Here is a 22,410-nt window from a genome sequence, read left to right as displayed (position 1 = left end):
AGTGATTAAACATATGCCACACAAAGAGGCAAGAGAAAGAAATGGTACAACCAGGGTGTGTCTGTATCCTGCTATCACTTCTCTGTGCTAAACACACAACCCTGGGTTACAGTGTAACATTTTTTTGTATGTGTTGTTGTTTTCACAGATTAAGTATCAAAGAGTCCTTATTTTAGTTCCTGTACAAATTGTTTTTGTTTTCACAAAAAGAGAAAAAAAAATTTTTTTTTGGTTGACTTTAACTCTTTATTTGTAAGTCATTTTAAACTTACAGAACTTGCATAAATAAGAAAAGTACAGAAAGCGCCCACATGCCACTTACACAGATACATATTAAAATATTGCCATTATTTTACCTCATTTGTGCTGTCATTTGTGTATGACGTATGTTTATATATACATTTATATATACATTTAATATATATTCTCTGTGTTTACGTATGTTTATATATACATTTATATATACATTTATATACACTACATATATACTCCTATCTATACATGAAATGTTTTTTCTTTTTGTTTTAATTTTTTTTAATTTTTTTTTTTTTACATTTATTTATTTTTGAGAGACAGAGTAAGACAAAGAGTGGGGGAGGGGCAGAGAGAGAGGGAGACACAGGATGGGAAGCAGGCTCCAGGTTCTGAGCTGTCAGCACAGAGCCCAACACGGGGCTCGAACCCACAGACCATGAGATCATGACCTGAGCCGAAGTCGGACGCTCAACCGACTGAGCCACCCAGGCACCCCATAAAATGTTTTTTTCTAAGCATTTTTGAGAGTAAGTTGCATACATGCCTCTGTCCTCCTACGTACTTTCTTGTGTATCTCCCAAGAATAGGGATATTCTCTAATATAATCACAGTACAGCTGTGAACTTCAGTAAATTGAACATAGACACGGTACTTTTCATCTTCCACTCTCTGTCTGTTGATCCCATAGTGTCCTTTATAGCATCCTTTTCCTCCAGACCCGTTCCACTGTGGGATCAGATACAACTGTGTTGCTGGTCATGTCTCTTTAGTCTTGTTTAACCTGGAGCAATTCCACAGCCTTTCTCTGTCTTTTATAACACAGCCATGTTTGAAGAATCCATCCACTCAGCCCCTCCTTTTCTTGAGTAGAGTTGTTCCTTGTTTGGGGATTGTCTGATATTTCTTAATGATTAGATCCACACTGAGTATACCTGGCCATAATACCAGATAATGCTGTGTCCTCCCGGTGTCCTCTGGAAGCACACAATGTCCATCTGTCCTCACTGGTGACATTAATTTTGATTGCCCAATCAAATTTTTCCACTATGTAGTTGTTATTGTTTTCCCTTGTAACGAGCAACCAATTTGTGAGGAGACACTTCTAGATCATACACATAGTCTACTCTTCTTCAAAAATACCCCCTAGATTAGCATGATTCTTGCCTGATCTCTTCTTTACCACGATGGTCATAAAAGATAACGGTCTAGGGGCACCTCGATGGCCCAGTTGGTTGAGTGTCTGACTTTGGCTCAGGTCATGAGCTCACATTCATGGGTTCAAGCCCCATATAGGGCTTTGTGCTGACAGTGCAGAGCCTACTTAGGATTCTCTGTCTCCCTCTCCCTCTCTGCCCCTCCCCTGCATAATCTCTCACATGCACGCGCTCTTGCTCTCAAAAATAAGCATTAAAAAAATTTTTAATACAATCTATCATCAGCACTTTCTCCACATGTACCAACCAGTCAGTACTCAGCATTTTACTGTAAGCAAGAGCCCCTTCCTCTATTTTTTTACTTTTTATGTATTAATCTATTATTTAATATCATATGGGTTCATGAATTCCCTTCCCCCTCCCCCCACCAATGATTCATAAGTCATTAATGTTCTTTTTTTGGTGCTCAAATTGTTTCAGTTTTGGCCAGCAGAAACTGCTTTAAGCTGGCCCCTGTGGGCTTGTGACATCCCCCCCCCACCCCCCCCACCACCCCCCCCACCCCCCACCCCCCCCCCCCCCCCGTCACTTTTTTTTTTTTTTTTTGAGCACTTCCCTGCTTTTCAGCATAACAATGTGTTAGGTTGAACTTCTAATTACCCTGCCTCAGCCCTGCAAGCTGCAGTTTCTACAAGCAGCCCTGGTTTTCTTTAGTGGGGGAATGGTATCAGAGATCAAGATCTTACTGCTAAGTGCTCATTGCTACCAGGGTGAATTGCTTCTAAACACATTGAGCAAATAAAAAACATTTGCATGTATATATATGTGTACATACACATGTATACACATGCATACACACATATAAATACACATACTCATATACTAACACATATTTTAGGAATCACAAAATTACATCCATTTCTCAAATTCCAATTTATCATCTTAAGGTTCATTCTTGCTTTTCCCCAGTCTTCATTTGTACATCCCTTCTTCCACAGGGAGACCCTGAGTCCCAAAAACCTCAACATATTTGTTCATTTCTTCAATCCTGTAATCCATCTAAAATAGCTTCAGAATTGCTTCACTTAACACTCATGATAAAAACACAAATCTACTAAAAGACCTCAAGGTTTGTTTACTGTCCCCCACCTTCCACAGCACCACCAATTTTGATTGATTTTAATGTTGATAAATTTAACAGCCTATCTTAAAATGTTACCATAACCATTTTGCAGTGGTATAAAGTATTTTAAAAATCAAACTAAATAATTTATTGCTGACAAGAGTGTATGCTTTGCTCCATAAACCAGCTTTGCAATTTCCTTCCAAATATTCATCTACTTGCAAAATAAATGCCATCCCTTCCCACACCAACTAGTGTCATATTAATGATGTAGTGGCAGGAAGGAGAATAGGAGACTCTGGAGCTTAAGCAAAACATCACGTGCTGAGGATTGAGAGTTGAGCTTTTCATCAAAAATATGTAGTAGATCTTATTATCATAAACTGATTTATTTTTTGTTTGCCCTTTAAGTGTTTTCAGACTCTTTGCTATGATAGTTTACATGGCAGTTATAAACATCTCTAAAAACATAGCAAGGAAAATTTGCTTCCTGGATTATTCAAAATATAAGTTTCTAGTTTTATAGCGACTAATACCATTTTCCCCTCAGCCTGCTTTTTTCATACTGTTGCCTTTTTTCACTGAGAGAATCCTGATCTTTGCTTGAAAAGGTTAGATGTGTTTCACCCTTTCTTTATTTTTGTATTTACGTTTTGTATCTATTTTCTTGAGTCCTAGGACCTCACCAAATGGTTTTGAATAGCAGAGCTGCAGAGATGACGGGGAGGTCAACTATGTTAATTTCAAAGCGCCCCAGTCTTCGGTGTGAGGTTGCCTAGCAACCCATCTCTCAGGCCTCCTTTGTGGATGTGAGAAGAGGAAGCAATTCTATACACTCTCAAACCGAGATGGTTTTATAAAGTGAAAAACCTTTCGCAAAGGGTCCAACACAACCCGTCTCTCCTTTTCTGCCCACTTTGTACACTTCACACATGATGAGAGAAATATTCCATCCTTTGATGCCTTAGATCTGACACAGATATAAAACAGAGCTACACACGCTATGGTCAAACAGTGGAAGTGACCTGTATCCCTATGTTAAATTGAGACACATTAATTAAACCACTTGCCTTTCCCTTTCTCTTACATGAAAGCATGCTTCCCCTCAAGTTCTAAAAGCCAGTATGTTAAATGAAACTGCAACTGCCTGCTGAGCATCAGTTACCATAGCGACGCAGGCAGGAGTGGTGGTTTTCTCCTGAGGCACAGGATGGCTGAAACGTGCTCAACCAGGGATTCATGCCGCATGCTGACTAGAAATCAGGCATCTGGGAAGAACCTGTTCTATTCCCTTTTCTCCACACTAACTTGAAAAAAATAACTAACCCCTCTGCTATTTTGCCAAAGCTATTAGCTTTTTAGAACTGAACTTCAGTGGGTGGCAGAATTGCCCTACCTTAAGGCATATAGGAGAAGGAGAGAACAATAATGCATGCCAGTAAAAGCCACATGGACGGCTGAGACATGTAGAGAAGAGTATTATACAGGATATGCTGCCCTTTCAGACATTCTGAAAACACAAAGCAAAAGTAACAGCTAGAAATGCATATACACAATGTTATGAACAAAATACTTATACACAACGTTTTGAACCATTTACTACCCCTAAATTTATTTTCTAGGCAGAAATGCTATTCAGGAGAACATTCTGATCAATATTATTTAATGGACAGTCTTTGTGCCTGTGCCATTCTCAATTGCCTCCAATTATGGCCGAGAAGAGGGAGGTAGGAGAGCACAGTGGGCCTGGGGTCAGACAACCTGGCTTCACCACATTCGTGCTGCCACTTGTTAGCAGTGGAATTTAGGGACGCGTTTCTTAAATTCTTGAAGTCTCTCTTTCCTAACATTTGAAATGAGACTAAGAAGAAGATGGTTGACAGTGTGAAATGAGAAAATACATGAAGGGGCACTTGGGTGCCTTAGTCCGTTAAATGTCCGACTCTTGATCTCAGCTCAGGTCCCAATCTCAGGGTTGTGAGTTCAAGCCCTGAGTTGAGCACCACACTGGATGTAGAGCCAAGAAGAAGAAGAAGAAGAAGAAGAAGAAGAAGAAGAAGAAGAAGAAGAAGAAGAAGAAGAAGAAGAAGAAGAAAGAAAGAAGAAGAAGAAGAAGAAGAAGAAAATAAAGAAAAGAAAATATATGCATATGTAAAGCACCTGGCACTAGTAAAAGTTCAAACAACGATAGCTGTCATTATGAATTTGGCTTAGTCAATCACCCAGTGCTTATTGAAAACCTGGTATAGGCCCAGCCTTATGCTTGATGTGAGAGAGATACTAAAGAACTATCCATCCAAAAAGAGGGCAACCAAGTGTGGGTGACTCCTACAAGTTATCTCCCATCCAGACATTTCAATTTGGTGTGTCATTTTCACCAAACATGATGTGTCAATATTCCATCCTTAGGGCCATGGCACTCCCTGGAGTCTGCCTCTGGGGCCAGTTCATGGGAAAATTGTCACTGCTATTTTACAGCCAAAATTTGCCTTCTGCCCAAACTGGTGTTACCAGCACTCTCAGTCACCATTTTATCAGACTGGAGATCTGCCTCCATGGAGGGAGTTAAAATAATGTGTGACCACCTCTGAATGCACTTCCAAAAGAGCTTCCCAATTGTTTTCAGCAATGACACAACATGGAAAGTATAAGAATTTCCAGAGGGCCTATCCTGGGCACTTGGGCAACATTATACCTTGTATACAAATCATTGACACAATTCCTGGAAAGCATAACCTCTTAAAAATTCAGATCATTTAGTTTAATCCTTTCATTTTAGATGTAAGGAAGAGAGCTCAGGAACACTTATTGATTTGGAGTATATATATGTACATGATACTATATATACATACACATGCATGCACCTACGCTCATATAAATATACATATATACAAAGAGAATAAGTCCTATGGTTGTTGTTTTTTTTTTCACATAAGTCTCAAAGTAGACTCCAAACTCCCCTTATTAGTGATTACAATCTCCAGTAACAGAACCCAACATAGAATGGCTTGTGCTACTAAAGTCAACACTGGAGCTAAGAGGCAGGAAGGAACTAGAACCAGGGACTGGAATGTGGGCAGGACTCTACCCTTTTCCTCTGCTGTTTTCTGCATGGCTGTATTCATTCTTCCATACATCCATTCACTAATTCAAGTCATTCAACAAATGCTCACTGAAGACAACTTCCAAGCAAGAGGAGAATCCTCAAACAGGGCAGAAACACTCTTCACTTCTCATGGACATTTCACTGCTCCCATGTTACAGTTTTAACCACAGGCAAATACTGATGTGCAGCCCTTGGTCCCACTTCTCTCCCACTCTGGCCACAAGGGAGGCCACCCAGTGAAGCAGACTACCCAAGTCTCCTCTAGGGTTCAGAAAGTTCTAAGCAGACAGCCCAAAGTCTCCACTACAAGCATGTCCTCTGATTTTTTGCACATCTCCCTCCAAAGTATTTAATGCAATATACTTTTTTTAAAGACACTGAGGCACAAGCATAGCTGACCAACTACATAAAAGAGCACAAACTTCAGTTAAATAATGGGAAAAATTACTCAACTTTCATTGATAAAGTAATTTTTAACACAGTAAATTGTTCCAAATCATAATTCCTCCATTTGTTTTCTTTCTACCAGATGTCCAAAAAACCCCACCTAGGATGTACCGAGTTCTACACCTGTTCAGTGTTAACTAGGAGTTCAGAGGGGCCTGTATTGCTGAGAGTCTCAGTGACTTCATAACTGCCCAGGCCTATGCTTTTCCAAATCAGCCGAAATGACCAGTGCTCCTCCATATTGGTTACTAAGCTATTTTAAAGAATATGTTGATCTATAATAAGACCTTTGACCTGGATATTCCTTCTGCGCAGGATAGCCCGTGTATTTACAGGGAATTTTATTATCATGTAAAAAGAAGCCATTAAACATTATCCCAGCTCATGCGAAAAGACAGATACCGGTAGGGGAGAAATTAAACTGGTTCTATTTAGCTTAGTTTTTGTTTGTTTGTTTGTTTGTTTGTTTATGCCATTCCATTAAGTTTCCAGGACTCCACCCCACTTTTCTTGGGCTCACATTATGCTTGAGGCAGTGTGGGGTAAGAGTAAGTCAGGCAGAAACCAAGAAAAATTTAAGGACATGGATAAGCATCATTTCTTCAGAGAGGCCTCAAACAAGATGCTAGCTGATGAAGGGACATCTTCAGGAGAAGCAGAAGGCAAGTACAGATAACTGAGGCTGCAGAGGTAGGAGATGCTTGTTTGGATAAAAGCTACCACTTCCCAATGATGACTCCGCTCCGAGGAGGTGACTGGCCATGGAACTACATCCTGCTGGCACACAGTGGAGGTAAGAGTATTTTTGCAAGGTTGCTTGAGGTCCCATCTGCTTAGGTATAATCACCTCCCCTTGCCCCTTTTCCTCCCTGTCCCACCTCTAATTCACATACACCCGGTACTTTCTCTTCTTCTTGTATGTCCAAAAGATAGAACTCCATTCTTGCCTGGAGTGAAGCCCTGCTACTGTGTTCTCTTTCTGTTCAAGATATTTTCTTGATGTCCCCAATTCTCTTGTTTTGGCTTCTAGCCAAAGTATTTTGTCCTCTTTCTTATAACCAACCTTTAAAAACAAACTTCGTCATTACTCAGCCTTTTTATGAGGAAATTGATGGCACATCAGACCCAAAATCTAATCAACAACAAGAATAACAACCAGAATGTCTATTTTTGCGTAAGTGCCAGAGAAGCTTAAACTCTAAATTCTTCAAGTGCGTCAAGGAAAGAGAAGAAAAACAGAGTAGTTTGTCCCATTATAAAATATTAGTAATACAATGTTTACAATTTAAAGAGAATTAGTGAAGAATCTGGAAAGTAAAAAACATGCTTTAAAGAGTTCTTGGATCTTGCTGGCCTTAATCATTTCTCTCCTCCTTCCACATAGATGAGCCTGCCTGTTCTGGACTTCCATCTGTCATTAGGAGAACATGACCATCTGGAGCCAGAACAAGATCATCAATCCTTCCACATATCCAAGTTATTTAAAAGAGATTTTTTTTTTTTTTAATATAACACAACTGAGAAGTCATCGTTAAATTCCTCTGCTGATTCTGTCTGATTTTCGTTAGGGATTCATTCTAATTCTGAGTGATGTGAATGGTGCCATGATATCAGGGCAAAGATGCTGCCTTTGGATTCTGTATTGCTTTCCTGTTGCTGCTGTAACAAATTACCACAAACTGAGTGGCTTCAAATAACACAAACTTATTTTCTTATACTTCTGGAGGTCCGAAGTCCAAATGGAGCTTATGGAGCTAAAATCAAGGTGGCAGTAGGACTGTTTCTTTTGGAGGCTCTCGGGGAGAATCTATTCCTTGACTTTTCCAGATTCTAGAGGATGCTTGCATTCTTTGGCTCATGGTGACACCCCTCTGACCTCTGCTTCCATCACCGCATCTCCCTCTTTCCCTAAAAAGGACCCTTGTGATTATATTGTGCCCACCTGGAAAAGCAGTGTATATAATTTTCCCATCTCAAGGTCCTTAACTTAATCACATCTGAAAAATCCATTTTTTAATGTCAGTTAACATATTCATAGGTCCTGGGCATTAGGATGTAGATATCTTTGTTGGGGAGGCGGGGTGGACATTATTCTGTCTGCTGTAGGGTCTAACATAATCAGAGGCTTACCTCCTGGAAACCAGAGAACCTGATTTCCAGTGTACTATTAGGTACATGCATGGGGATTATTGATATCTGGGTATAACCTTTGGATTATTTGACTATCAACCCAAATTCCGGTGTTACAAAGAAGAACACTGGCTTCAAGTTAGACCTACCTGGGTTCTCACCTCTACCACTTAGGAATGCTGAGAACCTGGGCAAGTCCCACAGTTTCTCTGAGTTTCATTTTTCACCTCTTCTATGGGGATGTCTTAGGGGAAGCACACAGAGACAGAGACTTGCCTGCTGGTGTTCTTGGGAATAAAACTAAAAGGGAGTGTAGGAAACAGGACTGGGATGTGATGAAGTCACAAGAAAGGAAGTCACAACCAATCCTGCAGGTACTCTGTTGTTGGGATGGCCTTTCAACATTGTTCCCCTGAAGGGCAAATGAGCCAAGCGATAGTACTACCTTCCAGAGTTGGGACTTGGGTGAGGTAAGGGAAGCACTCCACTCAAGGACAAAATTTAGGGATGCCAAAACCCTCAGTTACCATGAAAAATATTTTGATGCACTATTTTAACAAAATCTAAATTAATACAACATCCACAATGAACAAAATATTGAACATAATAAATTAAGATAGGATCAGTAAGAGTGCTGTGTGGAGCCATATTGAAGCCTCAGGCAAAAAAGAAAAATTGGTTATTATTGATGCTGTCTTTATTTACAATTGTGATATTTGGTCATCATGGATTCTTTACACTTTTTATTTTATTTTACATTTATTTATTTTTGAGAGAGAGAGAGACAGAGACAGAGTACAAGCGGGGGAGGGGCGGAGGGAGAGGGGGGACACAGAATCTGAAGCAGGCTCCAGTCTCTGACCTGTCAGCACAGAGCCCGACACGAGGCTCAAACTCACAAACCGTGAGCCTGAGCCAAAGTCGGACACCCAACCGACTGAGCCACCCAGGCGTCCCTACATTTTTTATTTTTAAAAAACTAGTGAATTGAAATATTATTTATCTTGGTTACTGAGTTTTGGGCCCCCCTTTAAATTGAGCACCAAGGCCAGTTCCTCACTTCCTCCACCCACCTCTTGGCCCTGCATTGTGTGCAGGCTGTCCTTCCCTCACTCCAGTAGGGGATATAATCTTGGGCCAAGGATAATTCCTAAAAAAGGGGGCTTAGCTGTGAACCATCTGCAGTCACAACCTGGCAGCTGGGGGAAGGAATGCTTTGATCTTGAAGAGGGAGATGGTGCCCACTACAGAAACCGCTGGTGATGCAATGCCCATCTATAAGGAGATCACTTTTTTATACAGTTGTTTTCAATCATTGGGATAGACAAATAGTTACAAAGCACTTAAAGACGTATGTGGCTACTAAAGCTAATTGTTTCAGGTGCTAGTGAATGTTGTCACAGCCAAGACTTGCCTGACCTCTTCCTTCATCTTCCTAAGATCCAAACATCTGAGTGAAAGGACCAGATAATTTACTTAGACGTGAGGTTGCCATTAATATTACTGTAAACATGTGACTTTGATCTATGGTTTCTTAGTGTTGGTTAGAATGGCTGAGCAGATAAGCCAAAGTGAAACTTCATCTATCCCATGGCCTGTCTATACCCTTAACCCCAGACAACTTTCTTCTGGTGGCGATCACAACAAAGTGATGGATAGGCATAAATCTTTCATTGCTACAAGAAAAAATAAAAGTGCAAGCCCTACCAAATGTGGGTTAGTGAATGCCCTTGCTGAATCCAACATATACAGACCATGTTCTAGAAGCTTGTTAACCTGGAATGGAGAAAATATATAAATTCCTTATCTTCATTCCAAAGATCAGTTATTCTCAAAGGGGGAAGAGGTTTATAACCTTTGAGAAGATTAGTGATTCTCAAAAAGGGAAGCACTTTACAACCCGTGGGTATCCTATAAGAATCTCCTGAGCAAGGTGTTTAAAGCTGGAGTCCCTTCTCATCTCCCCACTGGAGAAAAATTCTACTACTTAGCATCATCTCCTACGAAAGCATTCATGATTAGTCAAGTGATCCCTATTACTGATAGGAGACTGATATTTACATCAGGTGCATTGGGACATAAAAAGACAAGAACTGCCGTCACACACCGTTGACAAAAGTATACATGAAACAAAACAGTGGCAAAATATTGCATAACTAGTTGATGTGCCTAGTGTCATTTGCCTGATGAAAGGTGTAACTGCAGCTTTTTGTTTTTGTTTTTACCTGAAAAATAGTTGGCCATGTTACATTAGCTTCAGGTGTGCAACATAGTGATTGGACAAGTCTACACTAGGCTCACCACAAGTGTAGCTGTCATCTGTCACCCTACAACACTGTTACAATGCCATTGACTGTATTCCCTACGCTGTAACTTTTATCACCGTGAGTTCTTCATTCCATAATTGGAAGCCTGCCCCTCCTGCCCCCCTTTGCCCACTTTGCCCATTCCCCGCCCCCCATGTCCATCCCCTCTGGCAACCTTTTCATGAGCCAAATTTCAACAACAGCTGTTGAATGGTATTTAAAGGGTGCATTATTTGTAGAAATCTCTTTTCAGGAGTACTGGAAATTTTTAACTTTTATATATTAGCTGAAAGAAAAAGAAGGCACTTTATTATATTCCAATAAGCCCTCTCCAACCCTTTTGTTTCTTGACTTGATACTGGTTCTCTAGCTTTCTTCCCCCCCCCCCTTCCCTTCCTCCTCCTCTTCCTCCCCTTCCTCCTTCTCCTCCTCCTCTTATAAAATAACTTCACCATCTTTACTAGTGCAAACCTCACATTGATTCTGATGAAGGAAGCAATAGAATTTCTGGACACTGTGTACTTTTAGATAATGCACCTCTACAATGAATCAGTTTCTTTTTCTAATTTTGCAGATCATTTAGCAAAGTGTACATCCTACAATGGATTGTGTAAGTGCTTTTTCATGTGTGAGCTTATTATAATTCCTTTGGAAATTTTTCTTTGTGATTTTAACATCCTCTGGGGTAGGGTGCTAATGTTCTGTATTTACTTTTGTTTTTATTTTGCTCTGGTTGCCTTTTAAACCCAACAGTCACTTCTCTTTCCTCGTGATAATCACTTCTGTTATGATCTGAGAGCATTTTGTTTTTCTTCACTGTAATCCTAGCTGATTGTACAATATCTTCATTGTTGCTCAGTAAGTCTGGAGGTTTCAGCTGCAGTGTCCAAACATGATGAGCTTCAGTAATGGCTACTGACGGGGTTTCAGGCTTTCAGCTGGTCTTTGGAACAACCTTATGTACTGCCTTTAATACCACGTCATTGGACATTTGTTCTTCTAGATGATCTGATGGAGATTACACTTCAGAATCACTTCCTTGGAATGCCAAAGATGCATTTTCCTCTCATTCATTAAGGAGGAAAAAAGAAAGAAAATATAAAATGAATGAATTGAAGAGTCTGCCTGACAGGTATCTTTTCGTGAGTATTTTCCACTGCCATCCCCTCCCATTTTAAACTAAAATAGTGTGTAACTGAATGCCCACTCACATTTACCTGTATTTTTTTTTAAAGCAACTCCTCCACACCAAAAAATAATAGTAGCTCCACTTACACAGAGGAAAAAAAACTAATATTTTCAGAAACCTAGAAAGAATTTTGAATCCCAGAATTTTAAAGACAAGTTGCAGATAATTTAATCTTGTAAGCATTAAATTGAGGAAAATTACAAAATGAATTATAATAACATGGGTTAATTGTTGACCTTTAAGGTGGAAAGTAAAAGAATATTCTTAAATTTAGTGAACTGTAAATGTTTTAATTATTGTCATATTATTTTAAAAGGGGCTTTCCACTAGACATTCTTAAATCAGACTTAAAAATTGCATAAAATTTTTTTTATTTTTTTAACATTTTTATTCATTTTTTGAGAGACAGAGAGAAACAGAGTATGAGTGAGGGAGGGACAGAGAGAGAGGGAGACACAGAATCTGAAGCAGGCTCTGAGCTGTCAGCACAGAGCTCCATGCGGGGCTGGAACCCACAAACTGCAAGATCATAACCTGAGCTGAAGTCGGCCACTTAACTGACTGAGCCACCCAGGGGCCCCAAAAATTACACAAAATTTTTGATTGCCATGATAGTTCTTATAATTTATATGTATATGTATATTAGAAGAAAAAAATAGATACATACACATTTATTTTTTTCATTTGTCAGTATTGAGAAGTTTTTAAAGTATCACAGAACACATCTAATATGGATTATTTTTTCTGCTACAAATGGTAAACTGATTCAATTATCTTCTACAGCTTTCTTCATTGAAAATTGTCACCTATCACTTGTTGGTAATCTTGATTTGAATGTTACTGCTCAGAAATATGCCTAAATGCTTTGTCACTTTTTAAGGAATGGAGTTCTTTCTTTGGAGACAATGCATTACATGTAAATTTGTGATGTATCATATCTGTGACTTGAGGATGTACTGAAAATGTTATATTTACACAGGAGTATTGTCTCAGTAGGGCATTAGAGTTGACTGTATGTGATTATTTAATAGTATTACAGAAACAAAGATAGGAATTAGAATATGATCTTCTAGCACGTTTCATTCCCTTCAGGAAAATAACCTGTAAACCCCTGAAAAAGCACCTTTCATTAATACTGATTGAAGACATTACTGAATTGGAGTGTGACTGTGGCAGTCTAGCATATTGCAGTTTATGCTTTCAGACCTTTTAAGTGTTGCTGTCCTGTGTGCACTCTGTGCTTGCACACTGAGAATTATTCACGTGGGCATTCAGTTGTCCTCATGCTGTTCTGATGGCCATTGCATGACATGATGCACAGCCCAGATCACCCAACCCTTCTTCAACTCTACCCATGATAGTCCTGCAAGGAGGGGTGGTGGCTCATGGTTAAGGAAGCCTCTAGTTTGGAAGAATGTAGACCAACTCGGAAATTGTTTTACTGCTATGCTTCTGTAACCAGCCTGGGTGGTCAGGTAAATCTTTCATCCTGACCCAGTAGGGCCAAGTGGTTATTGTTATTTTTTGTTTGCATTCTGAGAAATGAGATTGAAATGTTTCCTAGTTAAGGTTACTTTAAGGAGTAAAGAAAGAGAAATGGTGCTCTACTATTTTTAAAGTACCTACTATGAACAGGGCATGGTATTAGTGTCTGAAAGGCTTACGTTCGTAGGTCGTAGTTTATGTACTGTCCGCCAGTGCTAAAAGCTCAGCCTCAAAGGACCTCCGGTGAAAAACTGCTAACTGAAATTTTGTTACAGTTCTACTGCTAAGTATATAGACGTAGTTTCATTCATGAGTTTTACTCTATGTGTCTGAAGAGTAGCATTTTAATGAGAAAAAAGCCTGGGAAATTGTATTCATATCTCTTCAGCTATGCTAAATTTTGCTGTTACTATAGCTAAGACCTTATTAAGATTCAGATTTTATTAGCCTCTGGAAATTTTTGGAGTAAGCAGAAGAGAGCAAAGAAAAAAAACTTACTTTGAACTTCACTAGTAAAATGCAGGAGCAGCACAATAAAATAGGTGCTGATAAAATTTTATCTGGTGTCTTGGTTGATCGCCTTGTGGAAAAAAATGAACTATAAACTCCAAATGGGACACATTTATCTATTAGTAAACAGGAAAATCCTAATAAAAATCATGACTGTCTCATTTAAAATAATTTCAATCAGAAAAGATTTTCTAATCTAGATCCACCACACTTTTAGAATGTCTCTTAGGTGTTTGAGTTGGATACACACACCAGGAAATAAGGAGAAAACAACTACTCTTCATGGTTGTCACAAAGTCCATGGATCCTTTTCCAGTGGGAGAGGATGTGAATGTGGTAGGCATGGGGATAGCCAACAAAGCTAAAACAATCATGGCGGAAAGAAATGACAGGAAATTGAGAAGGAAGACACTAATAAAAGGCAGACTGGATTTGTAAACACGTGGAAGTTCAGGGCTATTTGTATAATGCTAAGCCTTTATACTTCAATGGCCGCTGTACACATTACTGCCTTTTGCCATAATAAAATAGTTGATCTAGTGATCCTATGCTTAAAGATATATCATTAATTTCTATTCACTGTACAAACTAGAAAATTCTACAGAAAGTGTTTAGATTAAGAAAAAGAGGTGGGTGAACTAAAAAGAAGTAGTCCTAGGGTTAAGTGATGGATCACTTACATAAAACACCATTCCCCAAAGGTATAGATAAATGGAGTAAATCCCCCTCCCTTTTTTAATATGGAACCTGTCACGAATTTGCATGTCATCCTTGCACAAGGGCCATGATAATCTTCTCTGTATCATTAAATGGAATAATTTCTTATTCACCTTAGTTTTTTTCTTTTTTCCTCCATCTATCTGCTACCTTTCAAAATAGGCAAAAATCATTTTCAGCCAAATGATAACATTTACTGTAGGACATACTCCCTCAAATTTGTAGCCAAGTGATAATTGTATTTACAGCAGAGGTATGTGCCTTGTATTTTCTGTTTTGTTTGCCTTGCTTCCATTTGTTTATTTCTTGCTTCATTCATTTATAATTTCTAACTTCCTGTGTGAGTTCTAAAACACTAGATGGTAAATGTATTCTTAACCACATGTCTAAACAATGTCAAATATGTGTAATGGTTTGGAAAAGGCATACATCAAAACAAAACAAAAAAAAACCAAAAAAAACACAAAAAAACAAAAAGAACAGGCATACATCAGCTATTCCTTGTAATTTCTTCCTTGTGAAATCAGATTGACTGGAATAATATGTGTATGCACACACCACACACACACACACACACACACACACACACACACACATATATATATACACACACACACCATTGGTATGTCCTGCCTTGTTGAGCTGGGTGTTAACAAGGACCTGAGCATGCAGATCCCACAGTCCTTGACTAGAGAGTATATAAGTGGAATGCACCATGAAACCCAGGCTTAAGTCTCTTTTGGCTGTTTATACATAGGTACATTATCTACTACAAGATTGCTCTGCTCAAATGTAATGATTTCAACAGATTCTCTTCCATTAAGGCAAGACTAATGCACAAGTTCTAACACCTTGCCAAAACATTTGTCATTGTATTTTCTCCAAGTACAAATCTAAGAAATTACCCACTTTATTTTTAGAAAAAAAACCTCTCTATTCTCTTCAGCATTTGAGAGTGTGTTATCCTTATGTGGCTCTTCTCCCCAGTAAAACGTGGGGTATCCATTTTTAAATTCAAATATCTCAGGTCCGTGTAAGGTCTTCAGCCTATAAGAATAAAATTTCATTCCACAGCATTTTTAGTTGTCTTTTGGGGGACCTCAAATGCTGAAGGATGTGTTAATCATACCCTTTAGTCCATAATGAACAATTATTAGTCCGGTCAAGACCCCACCTTTTTTTCTTTCATATGTTTTTTCTTTTAATCTCTTCCCTATCCATCTACCCCCTGCCCCCACCTCATCTATCTTTCCCTCGCCTACATGCAGCCATTTTTAATGAGTTTGATGTAGGTTATTGTAAATGTTCTTTAAAAATACATAAACTGGGCTCGGTCGGTTGGGCATCCAGCTTCAGCTCAGCTCATGATGTCACAGTTTATGAGTTTGAGCCCTGTGTCAGGCTCTGTGCTGACAGCTCGGAGCCTGGAGCCTGCTTCAGATTCTGTGTCTCCCCCTCTCTCTGCCCCTCCCCTGCTCATGCTCTGTCTCTCTCTCTCTCTCAAAATACGAACATTAAAAAAAAATTAAAAATACATAAACTGATTATATGTATGCATTTTTTTTTCTTTTTGAGAGAGAGAGAGAGAGAGAGAATGAGCAGGGGTAAGGGCAGAGAGAGAGGTGGGGAGAGAATCTTAAGCAGGCTCCATGCCCAGAGCAGAACACAACACAGGGCTCGATCTCACAACTGTAAGATCATGACTTGAGCCAAAATCAAGAGTCAGATGCTTAACCAAATGTGTCATCCAGGCACCCCTGTATGCACATCTTAATATTCAGAAGTGTTCCTATACAGTAGATTTAATTCTTTACTCTCTCCTGTACTTTTTATTCATTCAATGCCTTATCTGTAAGATGATGTTATACATACTAATTCATAGCTTCTAACCACTACATGTTATTTCATAGGAGGCATCCAACACTTTTTAATTATCCAGTCCTTCAATAACAGGTCTAGGTTGACACCTGCACCCAGCTTCTATAAAATAGGGAGTTGACACTTTGTTAGGTTTTCAAAATATACATGGTGAATCTCTCCCAATATTGCAAATTGGTCTCATCAGTTCTAGTTAGCCAATAGCCTTGTACAAAGGTTCCCAAGACTTACCAACACTTGGTATTATTGAAGGTTTTAGTTTTTACCAACGTGATGAATATAAAGGGACTTCTCATTTTGATTTGTTTCTCTGACTGCTAGTGAGGGTGACCATTTTACTGTATACTTATGAGCCATTTGCAGTTCTTTTCTGTGAATTGTCTTTTTCACATCTTTTCCCAGTTTTTAAACTTGTTTCACTCTGTAGCATATTCATTGGTTTTTGAATATCAGATGATAGGACTAAATCAGGATGGTTGCCTATGGAACATCCTTGGGCTTAAAATATGGCATGAAAATTGGAAATCTGATTGTTTGTGGAAATTTCCAGTAGTGGGAACTGTTAATTACGTATTTGAATCACAGTTCACAACTTAATTGCTGATTGACTTGGAGCAAAGCACTTTTTCTCTGTGTCTCTTTTTGCGTGCATACGAAGCATGTGAGTGCACAGATGTGTGTAAAATGGGGGAAAGCAATACTTGTGTCTTACTGTGAAAGGCTTATTGTTATTTAATATAGGGTTATTTACCTAAAGTTCATCATACAGTACATGGGCAATTGTAAGTGCTCCATAAAGTCAGTGCTTCCTATTCTGTGTGATGTATATGAGGAACTCGGTAAGTAAAAGATGGTAATATTCACATCGTCATCATCATTGTCATTGTACGTTTGGGAAGGTTTGGGGAAAACTTTACCTGAAGTAAAAACAGATCACCTATCTTCTTAAGATCTTTTTTGTCCCGTATGTTCATAGAATTCACCCAAATCTAAACCTTGCAGGTCACATAAATATTTTTTGTATGCTGTTTTCTTAAAATCTTTTAAGATAACTCCTTTGAATGTTTTCAAACTGATTTTAAAATAACCTAATAAGTCCTTTAAAAAATCTGGAAACTTTAACTGAAGCTGTATTCCTTTCTCCCTTCCTTCCTTTCTTCCTTCTAATGGAGGGCTAGTTATTTGTGTAGCATCTTTATAACCTAACACCTTATATTAGTTCTCTCTTGCTGTGTGATGAATTACCACAAATTTAGTGGCTTAAGACAGCGCCCATTTATTATCTCACAAGTTCTGTGAGTCTGGAGTCTGTGCCTGACCTAGTTGGGTCTTTTGCTTAAGGTCTTACACAGCTGCAAGCAAGGTACCAGCTGGGTCGTATTCTAATCTGGAGGCTTAACTAGGGAGGAATCTGCTTCCTAGTTCGTTCAGGTCGTTGGCAGAACTCATTTCCTTGCAGTGGGCTGAAGACCCTAACTTCTTGTTGAGTGTCAGCTAGAGGTTGCCTTCAGTTCCTAGCCACCACCCCCTTTCCTAGAGGCTGCCTACTGCTCCTTGCCACATGGGCTTTCCCATGGCTTACCTCTCCCGGTCAACAAGGACAGCCTCTAGAGTAGTCTGCCTGCAAGACAGTCTTCTAGAAGGTAAGATAATCTCAAGAGTGACACCTCATTACTGCTACCATATTCATTGGTTAGAAGATGGTCAAAGGTCTTGGCCACGTGCAAGGGGAGAGAATTGCAGAAAGGTGTGAACCTTTATGTAGTTATTTGTTCATAGTCCCATTTTTACTAATGTATCATACTAATGATACATACATAGGCCCAGTTTTACTAATGCTATACAAATAACTAGCCCTCCATTGGGGGGAAGGAAGAAAGAAAGGAAGGGAGACAGGAGGCGGGAATCATGGGGGTTCCCTTGTATGGTGTCTGCCACAAACCTCCAATGCCCCACTTGTAAATAGACACATAAAGGCAAAGACAGAGAACTCTGCTAAGGCAAGTTATGTTCTGTCCTCCTTACTTGGAGATCTTAAAACTTTGTAAATTAATTTTTGTAATTATAAATTCTAAACTGTAATTGTAAATTTTATAAACTTTGTAACTATTTAATTCTTTACATGTATTTGTACTTCTAATGCCTATTTAGGTCCTACATCTCACAGAGCTTACAGGTTTGGGGGAATCAAAATATAAATTGCAACTATAATATAATGTCACAAATGTTATCAGAGACAAATTAAAGTGATGGGCAGTCATATGGAAGGGATACCCAACCTATGCTGGAGAGGAAGGGAAAGATTTATCAGAGGAAATGACCACACATTTTAACTGAAAACCTAGAATAGTAGTAAAGTTGTCAAATATAGAAGTCTATACTGAGAACCAACATTTTTTATGACCTAAACAGCAAGCAGAATTGCCCTTAATTTAACCTGTCTGCTTGAAATTACAGCTTAAACCTCAAAAAATTCGCAGTAAAGTTTTAGTGATACACTAGTAAAAATGGGACTATGAACGAACTCATAAAAGATTATATTATGTTGTTGAATAAGATTATTAGCTATCTAAACTTGGGTAAAACTCTTTACTTCTTGATGGTTCAGTTATCTCATCTATAAAATGAGTTCAAGTTTGTCATTTCTAGGATATTTAACAGGTTCTAAATTCCATGATTCTATGAGCTTATAGGTTTGAGAATGGCTTTATGTAAACAGGAACGATGGTTCTGGAAAGCACTTCCGCTGAGATCCAAACCTAGGTCTCTCAGCCAGTCAAGGCAAGACCTCCACCAGCCAAGACTTTGTGGGGATTATCATAAGGCTCCCACTCCTGGTGGATGCACTATAGAAAGGCATTCCTTTAAGACTCGGAGTTTTTTCAAGAGCAGTGAGGGATGGATTTCAGGGCCTCAAATGCTCTTGTACAGAGCAAAAAAGTATATGATGGTACTGAATGCAGTGTCACTTCTGATCCACTTATAACCACTCAAGCCTCCAGTTTCACAAGAAATCAGAAATGTTCTGGAAAAGGATACTACCAACCTCAGATACATGTAAAACTCCTGAACATTCCAGTTTTTGAGGTGCTCTTAGATTTATTTTTAATATTATTTACCTGGCTACATAACATTATTAAAGGCAGAATTGTGTGTTTTTATAAAATAAGTTGATTTCGTTTTCTCCCTTATTCAGTCTTTTTTTTTTTTTTTTTTTTTTCAGCCTCTGGAATAATTACACTTCAGGCATTTGGGGAATGGCAAAATTATCAGATTTACAAGGTGAAGGCTACCATCTATCAAGTTGAATTTGCCATTTGCCCCTTCTGAGTGATAGTTCCTGTCATAGCCCTCTCCCTCTGCCCCAGAGCCATTAGTCCACATCAGCCAGTCCCCTTCCTGGGAGCAGACACCCCCAGCTGGCTCCTCCAAGGGACTTGCTACCCACTGCACCCTGTGATTCATCTCCTCATGGCAGGCTGGTTGCTTGGTAGCTATTCAGGAGTCATTAGGCCCATTTAATCCCCACTGGTCCCAAAGGCTCAACCCAGCAGGCATCTCTTGTTCAGACAAGGGATCATTTAGGTTCCCTAATGCCCTAGAAACTAAATGCCTTCTTTGCTGCCTCAACAGATGGCTGTTGGGTGGACCATATTTTTTTGTTCAGATTTGGCACTGATCTGGATAGTCAAGGGCTGATCAGATCCTGGAGACAACCAACCTGAGTCTGACAGTCCTCCAGAACATGACACCCACTTCCACCATATGACAAAGCCCAAGTAGGGTCCAGAATGAAAGTATGAGGAATAGTATATATATTGAGTAATGTTTTATAGATACAGGGGATAAGAAACCACTACTTTGACCATAGCAATTTATTGAGATTGAGCTCAGAGAAATGGTCAACTTTAATTATTATTACTATCGTTATCAAAATGGCTAATATTTATACCTATTAATCGTTCACTATGTACAGACTTTTTACTAAGCACTCTACTGAATTATCTAATGAAATCCTCACAATGTTCAGAATTGCTACCTACTATTATTTTTTTCAAGGGCACTCTCCTTTGTTTCGTAAATAATTTTACAATAATTAGTAAAATGAAATTTAAATGACTCCCTAGAAGGTGCTTAAAAATGAGAAAGATGGATATGTACTGACAGGAAAAGATGTTCAAGGGATATTTTAAATCAGAAAACAAAATGACACAAAACCCAAAAGCTGTTGCAAAAGTTTCTTTTCTGTAATTTTAAACTTCCTGCAAGAATGATTGCGTTTATTTTGTAAAGAGAAAATGTGTATGTCACCATACCAAAAAAATTTATTCACAAGGAATTATGAATTAAACTGTTAATATAGTTAATTCTAAAGAATGGGGTGGGGAAGAGAAGGAAGGGGATGGACTTTACTCAAGTCTTTGTAATTGTAATTGATTTTAACTACAAGTATTAATTGATTCTTGCAATGGAGAACTTTCTAAAGGTTAAATTAAGTGAATAAAAGATACTTTAGTTTTGTTGGGTTCTATATATTTTCTTTATATTACTCAAATGAGTATTGCATCAAAGTTTTAAAGCATCAATAAAATGCAAGCCTCTAAACAGATTCACAATTGGCTAAAACTAAGTAAACCTAACAAAAGTAAAGAAGTCTGTGTCTGTTTGTTTGTTTTTATTGGCCTAGATAGATTGATCCAAGTAGAGTGTGCTGGCAGTTAGCTAATTCCTTATCATAATTTAATGATGATAATTATGACCAACATTTATACAGTGATTTTTAGATTTACAGATTAAAAAGCATATTTCCTTATATTTTTCATTTGACCCTTAGAATGACTCTTATGGAGCTATTTTATCCTAATAACTCCCCTGTGTCAGGAACTCTATAAAGTTCTTGACATATACTATCCCATTTAATCTTTAAAAACAGCCCTAGGAATCAGGCATGTCTTCGGTTCAGCAGCAAGTTACAGAAAATAAATAACAATACCTTAAACAAAATAGAAATATGTGTTTTTTTCTTCTCAAAGAGCCTGGGCAAAGGATCTAGGGCATTTGTGGCGATTTCATAATCGTAAGTGACCCAGGTTCCTGCTCTTGCTCTGCTCTGCTTCACAAGCCGCTTACATCTCATTTTTCAAGACAACTAATTCAGTTCCACCTGCTGTGTCTGAATCCCAGCCTGCAGAAGGCGGAGGGGGTGGTGGGGGGGTGGGGAAGAAAACAAAAGGATGATCTCCCTCTTCTCTTAGGGAAACTTCCTGGAAGTTGTAGATACCTACCACCTCCATTTTTATCTCTTGGGGCAGAAATTTATCACATAAACATATCTAACTGCAAGAAAGAGTGGAAATGTGGACTTCATTTTGGGTATCCTGGTGTCTAGCTAACGTTTGAGGAGTCTTGGCTGATAAAAAAAGAATGGATATTGATATAAAATTAACTGTCTGTCGTAGCATGCTCTTTCTCTAAGTGAAGAAACTGAGGGTAAGAGAAGTTAACAAATATGCCCAATGTTGCACAGCTAGGAAGCAATAGACCCAAGTGGTATGTCTGATGGGCATGCTCTTTTCACTGTGATACACTGTCTCTTGGACACTCAGTTAATCTATTGCCCAAGATAGAATACAACCAATCAGATAAAAACACTTTTTCATCAAAAGGCCAACAGAGCAAAGTTTTGCTTTTGGTGTGAGTATCTGTTTGCTGCATTAGTTACTCTGTTTACCATGAATAAATAGATACTTTCTACATATTTACTTTTGGTCAATTCATAGTTTAAAAGTAGAGTTCCTAGGATGAATTACAATGCATCCATGTAATAGCTGTAAACTAACATTCAGTCACTTTTTAAAATAGAGAATATATTCTCTCTACACACATATATTATATATATAATTATGTATAATCTATTATATATATATAATATATGTATAATCTATTATATATAATTATATATATTATATATTAATCTATTATATATTATCTATTATATTAATATATATTATATATTAATTATATATATTAATATATATAATATATATAATCTATTATATATATAATCTTATCTATTATATAATAAGGAAATCCTTGGGTAAAGAGAAATG

General features: G+C 38.4%; 1 non-coding gene across 1 annotated transcript; it reads right to left on the bottom strand.

Annotated features, from left to right (window-relative positions):
* Nucleotides 1-14,439: 14,439 nt before the first annotated feature.
* On the bottom strand, nucleotides 14,440-14,541 carry LOC122241699. The gene has a single exon (XR_006221933.1). It is a non-coding gene; the product is annotated as a U6 spliceosomal RNA (small nuclear RNA).
* Between the last annotated feature and the right edge of the window lie 7,869 nt (nucleotides 14,542-22,410).

Source organism: Panthera tigris, chromosome C1 (genome assembly GCF_018350195.1).
Source record: "Panthera tigris isolate Pti1 chromosome C1, P.tigris_Pti1_mat1.1, whole genome shotgun sequence".
Lineage (NCBI taxonomy): Eukaryota > Metazoa > Chordata > Mammalia > Carnivora > Felidae > Panthera > Panthera tigris.
Note: the sequence above shows the minus strand (reverse complement) of the source record. Positions and strands in the feature narration are given on the sequence as shown.